The sequence below is a fragment of the Nannobrachium achirus genome (genome assembly GCF_963921795.1).
Source record: "Nannobrachium achirus genome assembly, chromosome: 15".
Classification (NCBI taxonomy): Eukaryota; Metazoa; Chordata; class Actinopteri; order Myctophiformes; family Myctophidae; genus Nannobrachium; species Nannobrachium achirus.
Window position 1 is genome coordinate 20,488,369 of NC_137822.1, and position 5,943 is coordinate 20,494,311.

The following is a 5,943-nucleotide window of genomic DNA, read 5'->3' on the forward strand; positions in this document are numbered from 1 at the left end:
ATGCTTTTTGACTAATAGGCCTACTCTAAATATTTATGATGAAATCAATTTGTTCTCAGGAACAACCGTTTTTTAATCTTTGAATAAAAATGTTGCCTATTGCCCAAATAAAGTTGAAGTTGAAGTCCTATATGCAGCGAAAACAGCCTGCTATAGGCGTTAACAAACATAGCCTACCACATGTTGAACAAAGTTTAGGCTCTGCCGGCTCCATCACTTCACAGAATAGCTGTTATTGGTCCACTTCCGCGGATATTCTCACACGAGTGACACACATTTAGGGCATAAGCTACCCGCCCACATAAATGATGTTATCACAATGAATAAAACCGCACACACCCACAAACAAAATAAGACTGGACACAGCAATTGGACAAGTAGACTATGCTATGCACCTGACCTACTGAAAAACACTCATAATCATTAACAATTGTCGGTGACAATTTAAGTTTGCTTAGTTGCTGCTGAAGATAAATGTTTGGTCAGGTCTTATTCATTCATTCATTCATTCATTCATTCATTCATTTTAGAACCTGATTTGTGCTTTGGTGCAAGTGTATTGGTATGGTCTGATGTACCCCTGCATGGCTTTCCCCCACAATGTTTCTGAATTGTTATATATTTTGAAACTCACAATATTATTATGAGTTACAAGTTATGATAATTAAACACTATATTCATATTCTGTTCACAAGTAGGCTAGTTAGGCTTATATACTGTACAGCTGTAAACCGGTTCCACATATTTACTTTTTTCCACGAATCCAATCAGTTCATTTATTTAATTCATCAACTAGCAGTGACAGTATTCATTATTATATTCCTGCATTGTGTATTTGTTATTTTAGTACCATATACTTCACTGTTCCTTTCAAAGCAGCTTCACCATTTTAAGCTAATCTTGTTTTCATGTTGAATGAGATACAGTATGTCTTATTACTATATAGGCCTACTAATGGCAAAACATCAAAATGAATTTATTATATGTAAAAAGCCTATTAGTCTGCGACAGAAGGATCAATTGAACTCAAGAACAAATTTAGGTCATTCCCTTCTGTGGGCTACCTGAATTGTGGACTCTTTTTTTCTTGGTGTGGTCGTGTGGGTGATGGGAAGGGTTTCTAAATGATTTTGATCTCCTAAGGCGATGTCTGTGTGATGTCTGCGCATATTTAATCACTAATCCCTCAGTAGTAACCTTGACCTGAGTTGGCCCTGTATATAAGCTATAGGCCTATACTAGATCTGCTCTTTTTTCCCTCTACAATCTCTTTGCAAAAATAGTTGATCTACAAGCTCACACCATGCCACAGCCCATGGTGTTGTGAGCTTGTAGATCGGCCGTTTTGGGCGAATGCTCCCCCCCCCCCCCCCCCCCCCCCAGAGTAGGAATGCTATAGGGTTCAAGGGGATCAACTTACAAACCCCTGTGAACTAATTTACTCATATTATTACGCAATCATAGGGCAGTGCATGCGGACACTTATACTGCCAACACCATCCTCAGACACAAACACACACACACACACACGCACGCACGCGCGCACGCGCGCACGCACATGCACGCACGCACACACACGCACACACGGGCACAACCATGCTTTTTTCCAGTACGTAACGTCATGGAACGCTGTGTTCCGGTAGCTCGGGGCCGGGTTGACGGGGAGAAGTGCATGCCAGGCAGACACATGTCCTAATATTACCTCGCATTCCATGGCTTCAGGTTTTATCCCTGACCCCAGTGGTATAGCTGCGTGTGTGTGTGTGTGTGTGTGTGTGTGTGTGTGTGTGTGTGTGTGTGTGTGTGTGTGTGTGTGTGTGTGTGTGTGTGTGTGTGTGTGTGTGTGTCTCAGTTTTTCTGTGTGCAAGTTGGTTTGTCTGTTGGACCATGTCTGTGTCGCTGTCTGTGATTGTGCAGAGCCATTCCAAAGTATGATAATTTGCAGCACAGTAGGGTTGCAATACTAAAGACACTGAGAGGCAGACAGGCAGTTAAGGAACCGTACATCAATGTCAAGGACAAGAGGCAACAGACAAAAACTGTGCTAAGTAGGGCTGCAACTCCATGATTATTCTTTCAATTGCTTTTTCGGTTAGTCAAATAATCGAGAAGTGTAGGTGTTTCCTTTTTTAATATATTTTTATATCAACAAATTGATTAACCATGCAATTAAGCATTATTGTATAGGCCCACTTCGCAAAAGTATTGCAGATCTTCAAGCTCACAACTCGTCTAATTTTGAGATAGTTATTTTTATTTATTAATCACCTATAGTGACAGGTCCAAAATAGGGAACGATTATTAATCTAATAATTTTAGTTTTTATAATTGATTAAATCGATTAGTTAGTAAAAATTTGCAGAAAATAAGACCTTAACGTAGAAAGAGCAAACTATTCATTCCTCAATTTCGGCAGAATTCGTCAGAATACTATCACGATACCCATTTGACACATTGGAACCAGAGGACAACTTAAAGGTCAATTTTTACACATGGTTAAATAAACACTGGATTGTGCTGTGGAGTAGATTAACTGCAGGGTTGTTTGTGGTTAATGTCTAAAACTGCTGATGGACAGCCACTTATGCCTCACACAGACACACAGACACACACACACACACACACACACACACACACACACACACACACACACACACACACACACACACACACACACACACACACACACACACACACACAAGCGCGCACGCACACACAACCCAAAGGAAACTCCAGATGCCCACCTCCGTCTAGGGGGCCAACAGAGAACTGACTGTCCCGAGCCAAATGACAGCTGGCCAACAGTTGGCTGTAAAGATATGTTATACTTCTTCTTATGCTGCACTTATCCCTCCCATGCACTGGCCGAGTACCAGACCAGTTCAACAAAGTACATGCTAGCTACTCCGTTATTATTAAGCTCTGGTCCCATATGTTCCTCCGATATCCCCCTTAGGGATTAATAAAGATTGATTTAGACATTTAATTAACAACAACATGAGTCACTGGCAGACAGTGCTGACAACGAAGATACCTGAATGTAAAACATGTTGTGTTGTCCTCAACGGACACATGGAAGGTTGTTGGAAATTAGATTAGACATTATTTTACATTTAGTTACCGCCCCACATCGTTGTATGACAGTGTTGTCAAATGTAGCAAAAATAGCTGATCTACAATCTCACAACACCTATGATGTGACGCTATTTTCAAAACATATATACTTTTGTAATGTTTGCCTATAACGACATGGGAAACCAGATTGAAAGTGGTTAGGTCTGTCTGTGGGTTCTATGAATATTTAACCAATGACAAGAGCTTGTGGTTAAATAATAACTACAGTACATTCGATTTATACATGAGTTATTTTCTTCCATTTCCTGAAAAGTAACGGTTTTGGATATGCTTAGCTGGTTAGAACAGGACTGAAGAGAAGTCAACCGTCGGTTTCCTCATTTTAAGAATGTGTGAGAGGCATGCCTTTAATGCGGAAGTTGTCTTTCTGCTATGAACCACACCAACTGTGTGCAGTCACGAGACACATGCCCAAAAATGTACTCATCTACAGGGGCTTTGTGTGCGTGCGTGTGTGTGTGCATGCGTGCGTGCGTGCATGCATGCGATATGTGTATTTGTGTGTGAGTGTGCGTGCATGCACATAATGCGTCTGCCTGCCCTGCCCTGTTGCATACCAAAATGACTGAACTTTAACTGACATTGACCCAATTTCTCTTATGGAGTTGCAGTCTTTTGTCCAGTTTATCTGTCCAAGAAGACCGCAGTGTACTTTAGTATGTACTGTAGACGTGCAAGCACACAGGCTTAATGCCAGATGGGTTTTTATTCTGGCTGGGGCTCTCTGCAAAAACAGGAAGTAGCAGTTGTTCAGAGAAGGAACAGGTGGTTGCCAACGTGACTACAGGCTTCTGAATCACTGGCATTGTTGCCCATTTAGTCTACACCACTCCCAAATCTGGCACCACTTCACCCTCAGAGCTGGAGAGAGGCGTTACCCTATCTGTCCTTTTCAGCTCTAAACTTCTCTGAACCCTTGGCTTCAGCACCTTCCGTCACATGAGCTTTATCTCACTTTACCCTGGACGGTGTGTTCACTGGTAGTGGGCAACAATTGCTGCTGTATTCGGTGTTATATTTGGCATCGTTGCCGGAGAAAGAGACATGCTTAAGATCAGAGCGGAGCTGTCCACGCAGTGCATGAGCCAACGCCAGCCCTGTGTGCTCGAGGTGACTTGGATGGTGCGTAATTCTGTGGTTTGGCTGAAGGAACTATATCTATGGCTGGTGTATCCATGTTATGTAGTGGGATTGTGTCTGTGCTTTTCATGATATTATGGGTTTTTAGAATATCATTTTATGGTGACATTTCCAATATGACAGTGCAAGGTTCATTTAAAATGTGTGTGCAATGGGGAAGATTCTATTTTTTATGGATCTGTAAAAATGTTAACAAGGCAGTTTGTGTTGAATAAAAGGTATAGAGCAATGTCACAATTTGTCTAGTAAGAACTTAGTGGAAGTATTGAATGAATACTTAATTCCGTAGTAACAATAGTATTGTTAATTACCGGTATATGTTTTTTCATATAGTGGACAAAGACATTATGAGGGTGCATGAGAAACTTACTATAATACAGGCACATAGACCACATTCTCTTAGCTCATGCATGCACACGTGAAAGCGCACACCCACCCACACAGTTAGGGCCATGCAGGGTCTATTCGCCTATATCTAGTGCATACTTGTAGATGGATTCTTGTTTAGTAACTGAGTCTGGAGGAAACAGGTTTAACTGGTAGTCACATAGTGTTTGTGGAATGAACTTTCACTTTCCTTTGTGCGTGCATATGTATGTATGTGTGTGTGTGTGTGTGTGTGTGTGTGTGTGTGTGTGTGTGTGTGTGTGTGTGTGTGTGTGTGTGTGTGTGTGTGTGTGTGTGTGTGTGTGTGTGTGTGTGTGCGCATGCTTGCGTGTATGTGTGCATGCTTGAGTTGAGTGTGTGTGTGTGTGTGTGTGTGTGTGTGTGTGTGTGAGGGACAGAGAGAGAGAGAAATACAGAAATACAGAAATACAGAGAGACAAAGACAACATGTCTGAGTGTGTTTTGAATTAAAAACGATATGTTAATATGAATAGGCTCTGACCTCTGACTGTATTATATCTATTCTATGATGTCTCTAGTGCTTTGAAACCTTTTAATATTGTTTACCAGTAAAGTTGTACTAGTGAAGCTTGGTCTATCTATCACACTATTGTAAGTCAACTGCATTTTGAATATAGTTATTTAACTGCATCACTGAATCCTTTTTGAATGGATTATCATCAGCTATATCATGTTGACTGCACCTGTTCTGAACTGTCGCCAGCTGCTACTCTGGTCAAGGTTTGGATTTTTAGTTTTTTTTCTCTCTCTCTCTGAAAACAACAGGTTCACATTCTTATGAATGTACCACACACGCACGAACACACACACACACACACACACGTGAACACACACGCATGCACACGCGCACGCACGCACGCACGCACGCACGCACGCACGCACGCACGCACGCACGCACGCACGCACGCACGCACGCACGCACACACACACACACACACACACACACACACACACACAGCTTTTAGTTTTCACAAGACACTTAGAATGGGACACACCTAGGGCAGATTCTGAATGAGAATGATAACAAAATGAGTTTTAAGTCTGACGACACCTTATATGTACATCTCTGTGGAAATCACATCGCCACACAAAGATTTTCTTTTAAACACCCAACAATGCTCAATCAACCATAGTTTTCTCTTCTGTCTCTGCTTCTCCTATCTAGCCACCATCTGGTCTGGCCAGGAGCGGCTGTGGCGACTTGTCGCCATGCACAACCGCTGAGCTCCACGGCGCCTCCCTCGGTGGTGTGGTGGCAGC